The sequence below is a fragment of the Aptenodytes patagonicus genome, chromosome 5 (assembly GCF_965638725.1).
Source record: "Aptenodytes patagonicus chromosome 5, bAptPat1.pri.cur, whole genome shotgun sequence".
Taxonomy (NCBI): domain Eukaryota; kingdom Metazoa; phylum Chordata; class Aves; order Sphenisciformes; family Spheniscidae; genus Aptenodytes; species Aptenodytes patagonicus.
In genome coordinates, this window is record NC_134953.1 from 76,805,806 (window position 1) to 76,823,745 (window position 17,940).

Genomic DNA, 17,940 nt, shown 5'->3' on the forward strand with positions numbered 1-17,940 from the left:
GTTCAATCCGCTTGTTTGTACTGCAATATTGACTTTATTTGTAATGTAAGGCAGGGCAGACCAGGGAGTGAGGTATGATTTCTATTCTTTGTGTGCAGTTCCACAAACTCAGCTAGACCTGTGAGGCATGTAGAAAAAAGAGTGTGATAAGAATTCAGAAGTTTGGTCTGAAGCTTTCAATGTCAAAATTCAAATACCTGTGTCCTTTATGAAATAGCTGCATCGTATCTACAGCCAAGAAATAAATTATTCAGGTAAGAAAGAGATGAAAAGATGCTATCACTACATGGCCAATCTTCATAAATTACTGAAACTTTCTCAGAGTTACAGGTATTTTAGAGAAGTTTCTATCCTTATCTTCTCCTAGAATGTCCGTAGGAATTACCTGGCAAGCAGACAGAACATAACTTGAAAACATTTGAAACTAAAATGGATTGGTTCTTCAATCTTAGAATTTGCAGTTTGCAATCTGCCATCAGTATGAAAATTACATCAATTCAGAAACGAGGGAGAGAGAACAACTGCAAGAGGTTCCAGGAAGCTTGCAGGAAGCAGGGGAAACAGCTCTTGCTTTGTTTGTGATGACATGACACTGTGAGCTTGGTCGTTTTGCAGAGGAATTTGTTTAACTCTGGAGTCTTTTCAATTCAGGCGGTGAGGAATACATGCTAGAAGACGATTTCTTTACTACTGCTATCAACTGGCTTTAGTTACTACTTTGAAAAGCACCGTGGAAGTACTTATTGAAATTATTTTGCAGGCGGTGTAGGTAGACTATTGCTGCAAGACGCAGTCTGCTGCAAGGGCACTTGTTATACGCGGAAGACTATACTGTAAATGGTATGCTTCATTGCCTAACAATGAGGAGAGAAGATGCAGAGAAGACATAAAATTTCACTGACTCCTCGGTCTTGGAATACAGTGAGAAAGGTGAGATAGTGGTAAAAAGTCAAGTGAAGTAGAAATGGGGCTTTGGATGTGACTATGTGTGTTAAGTGATGTTTCTAATACTGAACGGGGTTAAGTGTGGCACGTCACATGCAGCCACTGTCTAATGAGCACAGTGGGCACAGGATAGAGGAGACAAAGCTAGAGGACTTAGCAACTGAACAAAACACTGCTCAGCTGCTGAACCTGTGACCCTGCAGCTCACGTTGGACAATGTTATTTTAGTGACCAAATGTGGCAAAGAGAGAGCGCTGTTCAAATATTTAAATTGCAAATGTCAAGATTTTTTTTTTTTTAAACTCTCTACTGACCTTGGAAGGGGGAAGGTTCAGTCAGAGAGGTTAGTATGCCTGTAATGTTCATCAAATTTTCCTCTATTTAAAAAATCTGAAGTCCTAGAAGTTCTTTTCTAAATTGTTTTTAAGAATATGTAAGCGAATACATATAGCAACTTCATGATTTTCCAAATGAAAATAGTAATACTGCTGAAGTGATACGCTAATCCTCCGATTCCTTTATTTGGAATTAGAAAATGAGTTCTTACACCTAGTGTAAATGGTGCAACTGCATACATAAATACTAAGGTAATAATGATATTGCCTGTGAGCACCGAGAATGCTTCCTTTGTGGTTAGCTTTCCAAGACAAAACTGAAAAGAATAATTTACTTTCCTGGAATGGTCATTCCAGAAAATGGTGTCACAGGGATGGCCAGGGCAGTGGAGTCACATCTCTGAGCAGAAGGACTGTCAGCTTGATGCATGGCTTTCTAAACGGGGAAATTTGCACAATTTCCTCAGAAACATGCAAACGTGTTTTCATTTAAATATCATTCTTCTACTATCAGTGTTCTGTCATATAAAAACAATACATGTACAAATATTTTGAAACTGGGGAAAGTCTCACAGTTTCAGAACATCACCAGATCCAAAAAAAAACATACAATCTAAAGCCATAGATGGTTATTTTCCCATGTAATCATAGAATCATTGAGGTTGGAAAAGACCTCTAAGATCATCGAGTCCAACCGTCGACCCAACACCACCACCCACTAAACCATGTCCCTAAGGGCCTCATCTACTCGTCTTTTAAATACCTCCAGGGATGGGGACTCCACCACTTCCCTGGGCAGCCTGGTCCAATGTTTCACCACTCTTTCAGTAAAGACATTTTTCCTTACATCCAATCTAAACCTCCCCTGCCGCAACTTGAGGCCATTTCCTCTCGTCCTATCGCTTGTTACTTGGGAGAAGAGACTGACACCACCTCGCTACAACCTCCTTTCAGGGAGTTGTAGAGAGCGATGAGGTCTCCCCTCAGCCTCCTTTTCTCCAGGCTAAACAACCCCAGTTCCCTCAGCCGCTCCTCATCAGACTTGTTCTCCAGAGCCCTCACCAGCCTCGTTGCCCTTCTCTGGACACGCTCCAGCACCTCGACGTCCTTCTTGTAGTGAGGGGCCCCAAACTGAACACAGTATTCGAGGTGCGGCCTCACCAGTGCCGAGTACAGGGGCACGATCACTTCCCTGCTCCTGCTGGCCACACTAGTTCTGATACAGGCCAGGATGCCATTGGCCTTCTTGGCCGCCTGGGCACACTGCCGGCTCATGTTCAGCCGGCTGTCGACCAATGATCACCTTGATCCTCAGATGAACTGAATTCATGTTAATTCCATTATCTTCAGCAGTTATACAACTTCACATGAGCTGAAAATTTAATCTAACATGTTAAATTTTAAATGGCTCTAAAATTTTAAAACTGTTCTCTAGTTGTGTAGTCCTTTGAAGTACTTGTTATTAAACCATTCACTTTTCGGCCATTCTTTCTCTTTAGCCCTTTCCAGACTCGACTGTTTCAAACACTCGTAATTGGTGATGCTAATATATAAAGTAAGACTATAAGGAAAAATACTAAAAAATGTTTAAATCCAAAAGCACTAAGCATTTTAGTAAGAGAAATAAGTCTATTTACCTGCAAGTGAACCCCTGGATATTAAATGGAGCAGCTGAAAAATAATTGTGTTAAGAACTTTTAGCCTTCCGCTACATAGATCTGTTCCATAAATATTTAAGAGTAAGGCACAAATGATGTACAAATGCTGTGCAGCAAGTATTTTTTTTAGCCCAGACTGACATGATGATACACAAATGCTGTGCAGAAGGTTTCTATGGTATTTTCTTTAGTGGATAGGTTGGGCAGAAACCCAAACGGGGTCAGTAAAAAGCCAATGCCCGCCAAGCCTGGTTTTGGTTTTCCCCCTGTTTTTCCGTGATTCGTGCTGAGGCTATCATCTCTATGTAAAGCTTGGAAAGCTTCTCTTGGGCCACAGGAATTCCCCTGGCTGAGGCACCCGCAGCTTCTACAAACTAGAACAGAATGCTGTAAACACAACAGCACCAAACCCAATTGTCACTGTTCTGTTTTCTGTCCCCGGGTCTTTCACAGGGCTAAGCAGCTGTTGGCATGTGGCACAGGCCTTTGAACGCATGCAGGAGAGCCTCATGAGGGGTTTTGAGGAAGCCTGTGCCGTGTCTCCTGTTCTCCCGCTAATGTTGTGTGACCCCTCTCTGAATGGGGGGGGGGGGGGGGGGGATGCAATATTCACTGTATATTGCACAGTCCTGCCCCAGCAAGTGTTAAATAGCCATTTTGAATATAATGCCAAGCTTTAGCGCTGCTGGAAGAGATCCTTGCTTCCCTTCATGGCTCACATGCTGTTAGCGGTGGCAGGAGCCAGAGGAGGAAACATGCAGCAGAGCTGGGCCAGACATGCAGCACCAACAGGCAGAGTGCTATAGGAGGGGAGGTGAGATGGGGTGATAAAAGGGGAGGCTGTCCTGGTGAGGGGATGGGCTGGGGGAGAGTCCTGTACTGTGGTCTGGAGAGAAGGAAGAGCAGGAGGAAGGTGTTGGGAGGCAGCAAGGTCTCAAGACCACAACCATCTCCACCACAGTTACATAGTTCATTGTTGACTCTAGGACAATACCTAGACTCCAGCCTTGTGAAGCTCTGTTAACCTGTATCATTCCCCTGACAACTCCTAGCGCACCCCAAAGACCCCATTTACTGCACCAAGACTGTTCAAACTTGACTAGTCCTTCACTGATTCATTCTTGGAACCTTCTTTGCTGCCACTGCAAAGTTGAATGTTGCCTTTCATCCTTGAGGCCATAAAAGTCATTTTGGCCTAGATTTCTTCTGAAGTTTTGAATTTTCCTAATATGCTAGTGTTTTTTAGTTTCTATCTCATCACTGCCATGAGTACACTGAGAAGCTAGGTTAGAGTTAGCTCGCATATCTCCAGCTGTTTCCTGGCTTTATGTCTTGCTGGCAAGAACCTGGAAGTTTGAGCATAAATCATTGTCAGCTGCGAAGGCATTCTTGTTGCACAGAGTAAATCGATTCATAAGAGATGCTTTTATTTGCAGATGTTAGAACCAGCTCAATGCTAATCCTACAGTGAAGGTGCAGCTCCAGAATGACTTCAGCCAATATAATTTAGTTGTTGCCACTGCCCCATTTCCATGCCACATGTTTTGGCATAGGCATTTGTCTGATCCTTCAGGGGAACAGTTTTGACAGCTAAACTGCCAGAAAACTCATCATACAAAATCATAGTTTTCTACTAGCTTAGCTCCCAGAGTTGACTCACCGTAGATCAGACCGTGGTAGCACCAACTTTACGTTTAAAGCGTTGTGTACTGCACTAGAGGCACAATTAATGCTAGTGATTACAAGAGAAGTAATTGTAGTCCATCCTTCCAGCTGAAGAGCAAAAGGAAAAACAACAAAGCAATATGTTCTATAATACCTTCAGTCTCTTTCCTGGCTAGACACATTAACTGGTTTGACTCATAGAATCAGAAAAATGATGATCTTTTCCAATTGTTTCACTTTCTTTAATTAGGCAACTATCCCATTTGTTTTTAGTCACTATCCAGTGTCAGTTTTAGAAACAATATGCAATAAATGGAAAGTTTAACTCTTTCTTTTTAGTGTAATAACAGAATAATTTTAGAATAGAAAAACATGCTTTCGTTAGTTCAATAATAAATTAATTTGACCTGTTTACTTGTCGATGCGAAGACCAAGAAACAACTCCTGCTAGCCTAAAAGAAACTGCCTGCAGAAGAGGTGGTTCTCTTAAGTCTACAGAGGCACTCATAATGCCAGCTAGTGCTTGGAAATTGAAGCTAGACAACCTTAAGATCAGTAGTAAGATGCAATTTTTCAACAGTCACTGCAAAGCAGAACATTATATGTAAATATCATGATAGGTTTTATAATGCTTGAGATTATTCACAAAGGCAAAATGTCTTTATGAGGCAGACACTATTGCTCAGATACTTCTTTAAGCTGCAAGTTTAAAACCTCTGGGACTAGTCTGGGCTGTCTCCTCTGCAGAACATAATGAGTAAAATGGATGGAATTCTGCCCTACTCCTTAGACTAGCTTTAGTGACACCTCTTAAGTTAATCTCAGATGAAAGAAAAAATTTCTGACCATGCATCTTTGCATCCTGTCTATGCGTCTAATGAAACCTGTGTCATTTGGGCTAAGGTGTTATATACAAATAACAAGGCTTCACAATTTATGAGCAAATCAGTCAAAATGTTGTAGAAGGGCAGATTGTAAAAACAACTTGTGCTGTTGAAAGCTTCATGATAAATACTGGAATCCTGGAAATGTAATTTAGTAGTAGTCTATTTTACTCAGCAAGACTAAGAATGAAAGGCTTAGTCCTGAGCTAATAAGGCTCAACGAGTTACTGAATTGGAGTTGTAATGCCCTACAGCATCCCAGCTGTCTACTGTGGAAAACGTGGTGTCGGTCTAGGCTTTATCAATACCCCTTTTTCCTCACAGTTTACTGTCACTCTTACCTAAATGGCAGTAATGTGTTCAGTCTTGGGCAGCCTGCATCCAACCAACCAAAGAGGAAGGACAAGTTATTAGGAATGTCTTCTTTCCCCCAACCCAAAGAGAGCCGTTAAAGCCTGGTTATGCTTTGCCACGTTCCCTCTGCTCACTTTTCCCCTACGCTTTGGAAAATGCCCCAGACAGTCTGTCCTTCCGTGCCTACTCATAGGTGGGTACGGTTTGTTCCTTCCGTGTAACTGCTTCTGTTGAACACTCCTCGACCTCTAACAGGTTTAGTTTACCGTACAGATGAACTCATACCCGTTTATTTTTCAAGGGATTATACAGTCCAGTTGCATTTGAAGTTTTTTGCTCTATCAGGTTCCTATCCTGATGACTGATGTATGTATTGACACAGTAAATGCCATTCTTCTTGGCATGGTCAAGTTTCATTCAAATTAATCCTTTGTGTAACTCCGCTTTTGAAAATGTCTAGAGTGAATGTATCATAACATGCCTTGTGCACAATGAACTCTTTCAATGGCTTAATTTCTGCCAAAATCACTCATTCTGGCTTTAACTGTTACTCGTGCTAGTATGCCTCTGCTAAGATGAAGTGTGCTTCATTAGAGTAAGCAGATCTAATTAATTTATTCTTCTTGTAGCCACAATGCAACGAAAAAGTGTGTGTGTGTGTGTGTAACACCCAAAACCAAAAAAACCCAAAACCCCAACCCCCCAACCTATCAATATATTATCAGCAGGCTTTTTCCGTATCTGTTGAGATTCTTAAATAGCAGCACAAAGTAAGAATTAAACGCAGGAGTCTGAAAGGTCACAAAGCTACACATCTGCAGCGTAATATTATGACAGAAGGGTTAATTGGTCAGAAAGATAAAATGGACCTTCTTTAAATTTTCAGAAAATTAATTTTCCTAGACAACTCATTATGTGTTTGTCAAGTCTGTGTTACAAGGTTTCATTAAAGAAAGATATATTTAACCGCTAAAGGATAGTCCTATGAAAAAAAATGTAATTCTTTTTATGAAATAGAAGCTTGGTGCATTTCCTGATTTTTTTTTTTTATATTTATTTTTAATAGGCATGGCTTTTTGATTTTCTGCTCTCTGTCAGAAGTACATCCTACTGTTTTTTTTCACAAACATCTAAAAGCAGGAGCTGGATACTACTGTCTTGAGCTTTACCAGAAACATGCTTTACTAATTCCAGTTACTGACATCTGTGGCAGTATAATCCCAATAATAGGATTAACAGAAGTAGCTGATCATCTAATTTGGCCTGTAGCACTTTTGATTATTGACTCTTTGCTCAAGAACAAGTAAATTAAGCAAATATATTGCAGAAACCACTGAGCAGGGGATCTCACAAGCCATCCCTATAGGGACTCTTAAAAATATTCACAGGTCAAAGCTATATATATATGTATATATAAAAATTTAATGGGAAATAAGTATTTGTATGCTTTGGGAAAGTTGAAGAACTTTAGCTTATGTATTTATTTTGGTATCCTCTCAGTATTTTTGTGTTGTGTTGCTGAATCTTGTGTGGCATGCCATACAATTGCCGAGACACCATTCTATTTCTATACATGTTAAATTCATGCCAAAATATACAGTTTACTGTGCAGTTAAACCACGAGGGACTTGATTGTTTGAAATTCATGTTTTGGTAACTAGCTAATATGGTAACCTAATGTCAGCCCAGCCCATCAACACAGTCTTTGCCAAAAGGAAATTGCAAAAGAGGCAAAAATATCTGTTATAATACCTAAATGATTTAAGTGCCTAAGAAATCTACTTTGACCTAAAATGCTTTGCCATGGGTGAATGTACTTGCTATATTGCATTCTTAAGAAATGGCAGGTGGCATCTGGTAGCGTACAGGTACCAGACAGAATGATGCTTCCGCAAAGTTTAGAAGAGCAGTTAGCTTCAAATTCTCCTAACGCCTCTCGTTATATTCCCATGTCACTTTGTCCACATTAACGACAAGCTGCTGTTCGTTATCAGAGACCTTGTGAGAGAGGTTTTGAGCTCTGCTTTGAACAGACCTACAAAAAGATAAAGCTTGTCATGATTGTATATCCAGAAATATGCAGGTGAACTGCAGCATTGCTTGGGAAAACTGTAGAGTTAGGAGTTTGGGTCATTCATAAAACCTGGCAGAGCAGGAGGAGGGAGCTGCTACCTAAATAGGATATCTAAGGCTGGTTTATGCAAATACAAGGCGATTAGGAGCCTTGTCTCCTCAGAACCCACCTTTTGTATTCCTGTGATCAAATTGGCTGTGCAAGGGCAACAAGTCTCAAGTGCTGACACAGCGTTAACAGGAGACCAAAATGTGGGTGTTAGCACTCCAGCTGTAAACAAACTAATTTTTTTTTATATGGGGATTTAGGGGGTATTAGAATTTGTTTTAGAATTTGAGAGTGAACTAGTCTGTCTATAGCCATGGGCAGGATTGGTTTTGGAGAACTGGAACACATCAGCACCTCTCAGGTCTTGAACAGAATTAATAATTGTGTTTTAAAAATGTACGGTGTTTACATACGGGTTTCTAGGTGTATCTGTTACTGATGACAAAAGCTTTTAAACTGCAATACAGTTTGCTTCTCTTTTCTTCAAAAGTGATTAAGATCTAAATGAAAGTCATAGTAAAGCAGTCAAAGTTGCTTCACTGTAAATATGGAATCAGATAAACACATACTGATTTCAAAATTCTTATAAAATGCAGTTGCATTCTTTTAATTAAACAAATTAGTTCACATCTTGTACTATTAAAAAGAACATAAGCCGAAAACTCTCTTAACCTCAGATATGAATCCGCAGAGAAAATTTTTGACACTGCTCTCTTGTAATACACCTCTTTGATGATAAGGAAGTAAAGAAACTTCTCTCTCAATTCTGCTCTGAGCTTGCCTTTCAGTGCCAGATTTCCCATTTCTCATTTTCTCCTTGTATTATCACATCACAGAATGAATGATGACAGGCTAACTGCACAAAAAAGGTCAGGAATTTATTATTAATACTGAAAACACTTTCTTCATGTTTGTGAGTTTAGTAATGCAGTGGAATAGATCTTGAATATAGTTACATATGCAGCAGCTCAGAATTACTGGGGTACTGGTTCATTAAGGGGAAGGCAAGATGACTGTTCTCCAGGTGACTGACAAATCCACTTACTTTGACTGTTACTGACTGTAGTGTTATCTTTTCAGTAAATCATGGCACATCCCCATGGTTACAGCAATAGCAAGACACAATATTGAGCTGTGCCAGCCAGAGATGTGAGGAGGAACTGGAGCCCTTCCCTCCCACATAGGCCTTTTCCTTAAAGATGGGTTGTATGTCATTGGAATTGTATATCATTAGAATACATAAATAATAAACCAGAAAAACATGTCTGTAATAATAGAAAACACTGCTCTGCTGGGCATAGGAGACTAAAAAGAAGACTGGTAAACAAAGCTATTGCTTACTGTATCATTGCAGGAGCGATGTCTAACCTTTTCTGGTGACTTTCTCTTTTCAAATTATTTCCCAACAGTTCTCTCTGGATGCTTAAGAAAACCTTTGGGTGCATCTACTTTAGCATTTTTATTTTTTTTTAAATACATTTATCAGGAATGTGCTTTTGAAGTGAATCCCCAGTGTTCCCATTTGTTATGCTTTGGTTCATATTGTCTAGCAATCTCAGAGCACGCAAACTGGACTCCTTTCAGATGGAACTGAAGTGCAAGATTTGCCCCTGGACACTCCATGTCTTCCAACTACTGTTGGGCTTTCTGGTCACAGGACGAGGCTAGAACTTGTCTGCAGTAAAACCACTGAATCACACTGTAGATATTTGGTCTGCAGGACCAACTGTAGAGGTCCGCTCCTACCTCACTTGTTATTGCAGTCAAAGTCTTCTTCTGTCCATCACCTGTCACGCTGACACTAGAGCGGCTCCCCTTCTCCTCACAGGAGTCTCCCAGTCTACGCAGTTCCTCACTTAGTGTCCCCCTCCTGGCTGCCCCAGGCTGTACCCTAGGAGCTTTTCCAGCCCGAACATGTTCAGCTGCTTTCAGGACGAAGTGCCCTCCTTTTCCCAGGCAAAGAGGCAGCCTTTCTTTACCTAGCCACAGGACTTGTTTAACAGAAGGTACAATACGCCTCTCTTAGAGAATACATAAAAACTTGTAAGGTACACTGATGTTCTTCAGGGACGCTGGGCATTACACTTGAGGACTAGACAACTGTAAAAAATGAAATGTCTGCGGACCATGTGGTTTCTGAGAAACTTAAAGAAAGGAAATCGTTCTACAACACACGTGGTTTCCTGTCAGGTGAGGGGTGAACTCACGGCGCCCAGGTTTTACTGCCCTGGAAGCACTGGTAGCTTTTTGGCAGTGGATGAAGTTCATGAGCGTGGTTCCTGCATGGGAAAGGGTTTTGGAGCCTATACAGCGGACTTCCAAAATCTGGCATTACTAACAGACTAGCTAGGCAACACCCCCGAGCAGAACAGTGGGAAGCAATGACTAACGCTGCTGCCTATAAAGAAAGGGACTGGAAATCAGTCAGCCTGAAAGGTTAGAAGCCACTGGCTTTTCTTACACAAACTTCCATAAAATAACATTATATCAGAGGAACCTACTGGGCAACCTAGGTATTTCACTGCACCCGAGGAAATGAGTGAGCAGTTCAGAAGAAAAGCACATCTGAAACAACAGAGGAATGCACAGTTGGATCCTCTAACACAGGGAGCCAAACTGCGGCTTTTCAGTTACATGCCTCTTCTGTAAAGTTCAGCTCTGATGCTGGTGTGGAGTCACTGATCAGAAGCGGAACTGGTATAGGGGCTTTTAGTTTGTCCGGATCACAAGCAAGGAAATAAATTAAGTCAGGAGGTGTTAAGACTGACTCCACTGGGTCCTTTGGGCTCATTTGCATCCTTGTCCTCAGCGACTTTCAGATGCTGTAATAACAATCTCCTTATCTTGTTTCCTCAAAGAAATGGAATTATTGATGAAGATACAGTTTTTATTTCTAATTTAGTTTATAAGTCTTAGGTATTCCCCCCCCCGCCCCCCCCATTAAAGTGCTGTCCCATGAAGGGTAATGTCCCGCTCTTCAAATTCCCAGTCAGGGCCTGTCTTATGTACCAGTGTCTACTAGCGTGTAGAGATTTAACCACTTTTTCTCCGTAAATGATAGTCATGTGCAACTACATTCAAAACTGATCCTGAAAACCACATGGCCCACTGACATCGCATTTTTCCCATTGTCTGGCTGTCAGTATCCCTGAAAAACGTCAGTGGACATTATAGGAACTGTAGCAAGTCCTGCTGACAACAGAACTAGGGTAGAAAAATTTATTGGGGTTTTTCTTAAATATATAGTTTAAAGTATGATAAACGCTTCCCATTGAATTTATACACAACCAAATACTTTGATGGAAGTTGGCTAGGCATGTTCTTAACCAGTAGTGTTGTGGGTAACTGAAAAACAGGCACAAGGTATTTGGACTGCGGTATTAAATTTGAAAGTATTTGAAGTACAAGCTTTTCTAGTACTTAGACTTAGTTCCACTATAATCATGTCATTCTAGAAGCTGCTTTGTGAACAAAGCATTCCTATTAAGAGAGAAATTGAGCAGGTTAAAAAAAAACAACCATGGGAGAAATCAAAGACTCTGTCATGCCTGCACCTATTCAACTCGGCAGTTGTATTTCAGCTCTTCAAGTAACTACTTGTGTGTGTGTTTGTAGAACAGTTAATATAGGGATCTTATTGTTCCATAGCTACTATACAAACTGGAAATAAAATAGTATCTGCCCAGAAGAACTTCCTGCCTGAGCAGGCAAGCTAGGGAGAGCTTGGGCAGGGAGGATGAATAAAGCGTACAGGAGAGGGAACAGCGAGGCAGCTCATGAATGCTTAGGAGCAAGGATGAAATTCTACTAGGAGGGGAATCTACCAAAAAGGGGAGACAGTAAGGGAGGAGAAGAAACACTGAATGGAAAAGAGAAGGGAGATTGGAGGGCAGAGGGAATGATCCTAGAACACAGAGACTAGACGAACAGGAATTCAGCTGAACAGCCCTAATCAGCAAAAGGGCAAGAATATTCAGAGTATGAACCGTGAAAAGTGATTACGGGGATTTGTGGACTCTGACACATTTCTGTGCTCCACATAAGCTATACCCAAGTCCCAAAACAGAGGCCACCATCTTCTTGCATCTCATTTTCCTATATATTGCTGTGGGAATGGTATCTCCTTTCTCCACACTGTCCCATCTATTCAGCTCTTTGCAACTGAGGCGTCTTCTTACTACTAGTATGGAGGCACCATGCTGAGGTCTTAGTGTTCACTGGGATACCTAGGCATTATGGTAAAGCAAATAATAATGTAGAAATTATATAGAGAGGGATAGTGTAGGAACAGATGAACCTATGTATGTAGATAGTATAGATAAAGACGTCTTTAGCTATCCACCAGTTATTTCCAATGAAACATTACCATGATCTTTCAAGATATTTCACGCCTTAGCCCTGGATGAAGCAGCACTTTGGAAGAACTGAAAAATATACTTATATAGGGGTATAACAAAAGTATCCTAAAGCAGTATGATTGGTACAGAGTACATTAGCAGGTACAGGCTCTGCGAAAGTAGTTATTCTACCTTCTGTGTTGTATCCATAGTTACTAATACACACAGATAAGAGCTATAAGCTATGTATCTGTGCTTCTTTGAATAGGGGTTGATCCCCCAGGTTGAAGGCCATCTTTACTCATTGTGCAGTTTTACTCTTTGACCAGAATATGAAGAGGGAAGTGGAATGAAGCTTTACCCTTCTTAGGAACCTGTGACTGAGTTCTCACTCTGTTTATTCTCGAAAATCTCTGTTATTTTAATTAATTGAAAAGGTAAAGACTCAAGATTCTCTCATAATGAAGCAGACTAAGCCGTGTCACTGGAGACTACTGCTAGCTATTATTGTGTAGTATATCCATTTAAAACCCCACATCTCTTAATCCCTGCAAGGCTTTTCCTCATTGTACATCTGCAGGTTTTGGATTACTTAACTTTTTATTTCTTACAAATCATGCAAAAAAATCTCAGAGCAACATGCTGAAAGCCAAACCAGGGCAATACCTTATAAGGCATTTCATACTAGTTCCAACATGTGTCACAGAAAACATCTGTGAGCACACAGAGTGCTTTCCGCTGATCATCATAGTACGTGAGTCAAGTCTGCGATGCCCAGGGAGAAGAGTTACTTCTTGACATGCGTATGGAATTAAAATGGGTTTGAGAGAAACTGTCTTCTGAAAACTGAATTATTTCTCTGTCACTGTGAAGATCATGTAACTGGTATCTCATGTATTATTTCATTTGTAGCAAAAACTAGCAAAACACAGAAAATTCAAACTGATGTTTAAACATTAGCAAAATGTATTCAGCTATTCTGTTATGTTACCTGCTCAGGAAAATATTTTTTCTTATTTAAAAAAGAAGGAAAGAAGAGATGTCTGAATTTGCCTGAAACCAAGGGTTTCAGTTAAACAAATTGAAACCCCAATAATGTTTAGTTCTGTAATGAAAACTTTTGGTTTATGTAACCAAAACTGCAACGTGACTGACTTGGATTTTCTGCTTTTAATTGCAGGCAAACCACTGGTTAAACTTAATAGTTTACAGGTGAACTCTACCTGCCCCCCATGGTGCATGGGGCGGGGGGGGGGGGGAGACAATTACCTACATGGGAATCAAATAGGTTAATTTTTAAACAAGGTACAAACAATGTACGCCCTTAAGGTGCTTGTAACTGAAAGCTTGATTCAGCCATTAGTGTGGGGTCAGCTGCCGAATTCAGACCTCAGTGAGTACTTCCTCAAAACACGTGGAGAATTTGGGACTGGAATTTAGGTTTGGGTCCCTTTCAAAGTCACCATTCTTCAGAAAAGAGAGGAAGGAGTCATGCACTTCAGGGTGAAAAGAGTCTTTGAAATCCTCTGAAGTTAACATTAGTCTTTTTCCAATTATTTCTTCAATGAGTTTTAGACCAGGCCAGTTCATTGTCTTTTGAGTTTCTTTATGGCTTTCTGGTAAAACCACAATACAACAGAAGCATGATATCATTGGTGACATGCTGAGAATAATGAAGTAAGCACAGGGTTAAAAGAGGCTCCTTTCTGCTGTTTTAAGAACCATTCGCGGCAGAAACCTTGGGAAGCTGACATCACTACCAGGGTGCCCTCTGCAGAACTTGAGTAATCATTGCTAACAGATTTTTGCAATGAGGAATACATGTGGCAAGTCCCAGAAGAAGATAGACTACACAAAGGGCTGAAACTTTGACTAGTAATTGTTACCAGCTCCTTCCTACCATCTCCTCCCACACCAACCACTAAAAGCTAAACTTCTTTGTGGGAGCTCAGGGCAGCAATTCCAAGTATTTTTTTTCTTTTTCTTTTTTTTTTTTTTTTTTAGGAAACTACCTTATATACTTAGATTTTTGTAAATTTTAACAAATACCATTTCAACCAGCCACATGTTCAAGCTGTTGCTATTCCCTTGAGAAAGATTGTCCTGTGAAAAGGGCTGATGAATGCTGTCTGTAAAAATAAAATTAAAAAAAAAGTAGGAATTAGACTACTATTTATAGCTCTAGTGACTAAGCATATAGACTGCAATACTCATACGTGAGAGGAACCTCATGATGTGAGACCATCTGGTACTCTAGGAAGGAGACCAAAGGCAGTTTTCAGCGCACATCTGTAGGCCATCAGATCATGTATATCCTTTCCAGAAAGAAGAGCTGCTTTTACAATAATCACATGCTGCTGCTTTTCAGAAATGAACGTTATGTTATTAGAATGCTATCCACATAGGATGTTTTGTCTATCCGGCAGCAGAGAGTTTAAGGATGGGACTTAGTACTTTGAAAAAAGATTTAGAACTGAGAGAATTTGCATATGTTCTTAAAATAGAGCACAAGCCAATGTTAGAGGTTTATTCCTTGCATAATTTCTTTAAAGTCAATAGATGTCACAGCTCTTAATGTGTCTGTTAAAGATGACCTATTAAAGATTAACAGAGTCTAAAAAATGGATGAGTTTGGTTTAATAAAATTGGAGGAGGACATGGAATGTGAGATTCCCATTCCTTCCCCTTCATCTGACTAGGTTTTTATTGGTTTAGCTTTTTAGTTTTAGTTGGATCTCCTAGATCTTATTTTGAATAGCCCAGTGGAACAAATTATGTAAGAAATAGATTGTTTCTTCCATTTGTGAATGGGGGTCTTAAGGAATGGTCACCAATTTTCTATTAAACAGGTTTTCACTAGAAAAATGTGATTTGTTTAAATGAATAATTGGCAAAGAACATATATATTTTAAAGAGCTTCTGATACCATGCAGTACCTTGTTACAGAGACTTGTCTGCTTCCTTTCTAACTCATTTGATTTGCTGCTATGCATCCTTGGTTTCAGGGCTTCACATCTGGGGAACATCTGCAACATGATCTGTTTCAGGGTTGGAGGTTGCTAAACTGCCAAGAAAGGTCTTAATGGTTTTAGTTCCCAAGCATGAACTTCCTCCTTCAGGTGTGGTTCTGAGGATGTCCTGGTCCCTGGGACTCAAAACTTCTCAGTTTGTCACGCTTTCATAGGAGGGAAAGACCACAGCTAACCCTGCACTCCAGTTTGCTCCGTCTTAAAAGCAGCATGCACTCCCCAGTATTTCTTCTGGGTATTCTGTTTTTCTTTGGTTCTTTTAGTTATGTAATGGAAGTGGCAGAAATGTCCATCAAGTGGCAGTGCTCGGCCCTCTCAAAATTAGGAGGGAAAGATAGTTCTCTTCCCACTTCATTTCTTTTTCTAATTTTTTAATTCTAGATAGTGTAGATGGAGTTCAAATCCTGCTTACGGTCAGACAAAAAACGCATCATACGAGTAATACTTGTGGGCAAAAGAAGATGTGCTTTTATTCTACCCCTTTTAAATAGTTCCATTTAAACAGTCTGTGGTGCATATATGTATATATACATATATGTATATGTGTATTTATTTATATGTACACATCGATCATATCTGGGCAGTTTTCCCATATCTTGCCTCTACGTTAGTTGGAGATGAGAATTCTGTTATTCTGAAGGATTAAGAACCTTAAACAGGGCAAAACATAAAAGTTACTTCCTAAAGATATAACATTCCATACTTTTTTGTTCTTTGCTTTTGGTATGAGAAAAACACACACACAAATCACTGGTAGTCATCAAAATGTCACTATTAAGTGAAAATCCACTGTTAAGTGAAATTCTTCTACACTTTCATTTGATTAAATAAACATGTTGAATTCCTCAGGGTTATATGTGGTAGCTCAAAATGGATCAAAGTTAGTCTGAGCAGAAATTACATTTTTCTAGTTTTAAAAAACAAATTATTGCTCTATTCAATTTACTGTAGTGTTGCCTTCTTTATGTTTTCCTAGTTTTTAATAGGTTTTTTTCCCATTGGCTTCTTAGTTACTTGAAATTGGGTTTATTTTTACTACGACCGCGTTTCCCTGTTTTCAATGCTTTTCTTTATTTACTCTGGTTAACATGTCATGCCAGATATGACTGTCCTTTTCCAAGCAGCTACAAATTAATTTGGAGCGTGCCTTGTCTGTTCAGGTTTTTAGAACTACAGTGAGAGAAATTCCCAGATACCTCAATGTCACACTAAATCTCCAGTCTTATTATAAAAAATACAAGGTATGTTTTCTCCAACTACCCATCTCAGCCAATACTAGATATAGCCTAGATGTTAGACCCCAGCAGCAGGATGATTATTGCGCTAACTGAGCTGAATTGCGAGTAACAGCCCTTCAGTCTTTTGACCGCATCTTATCCTTGTGCTAATTTCACATTTAATTTATTTTCTTTAATTTGAGACAGTACTAAATTGTTGCCTAAAACTGACAAAACAGAGCAGTTCCTTCAGCTGTCAGTTTTACTCAGCTTCAATGAGCAGTGATGGAGGTTTTGCATAGTTTTGAAAACCAGAACTATAACCGTATCCAGAGATGCAGCGTCAGCTGGGACTCTATACCTTCTGGTATTAGAGCGCTGTTAGAATCCTATGTTCAGTAAAAGCTCAGCGTTTATTTCATTTATTTCCAGGATTCATGTCACTGGATTTACTTCCATAAGTATTTATACACTTAAGAAACTTTGCCAAAATGACAGCATCCTCGTTTGAAATAACGAGCTGATTGCTGGCGGGGTTTTGTCCTGTATCATGTGTTCACCTTGTGTAATCCATGTTCATTTAGCAGTTAATATCAATCCAATTCTAGGTAAGTCTTTACTTGCTTTTTTGCCTGATCCTGGTTCTCTTTGTTCCATCTGTATGATTCTTTTCCTTGTATTTATGCAAGGCTATTAAAAGTTAGTAAAATAGAAAGAGAAAATAATTGAATGGAGCATGGAGAGGATTTAACGGAACAACTGTAATAGAGAAAGATTAGTTTAAAAAAACAGATGTAAGAAAGCTAGGGGTTGTTTCCTGTAAAATTTCTATCTTATGCAAATTCAGCCTATTTCAGAAAAAAAACCTTCTTGTAAGAACAGTTGGACTTGGTATGGAGTTGTGCTAGCAGTTCTTTTTAACAAGTATTTCACTTCTTTTGCAGTGAAATAGCTTAATGACTGTTGGACTTAAGAGATTTAGTAGTGAGTTTCTGTTTTGAATATTTAACTCTCCATTCCAAACACAATAATGAGAGAGAAGAGCTAATGAAGGATTCTTGTGCCTCATGATAGAGCTGCTGTTGATATGAATTCATAGCCGCAAATGTGGTGACTATACTTGATTTCAAAATATCTTCTTCCAAGCTCTGCTTTTTTCCCATACCATCATGCATTACATGATGAGTGGCTCTGAGCACATATGGAAATTCCAGAAATTGCCACACTCGGAGCATGTGCGAAATTCCTTATGTAATTCAAGTTCAGTTACATGGCATATTACTTAAAGGGCCACTGGTCGAATGTTATCTATGAGGTGTAGGCAGGTATTAGAGCAAAAGTCCTGTATTTCTGTATCGTGAAACACATCAGAACAACAGGATGGAGTTTGTATT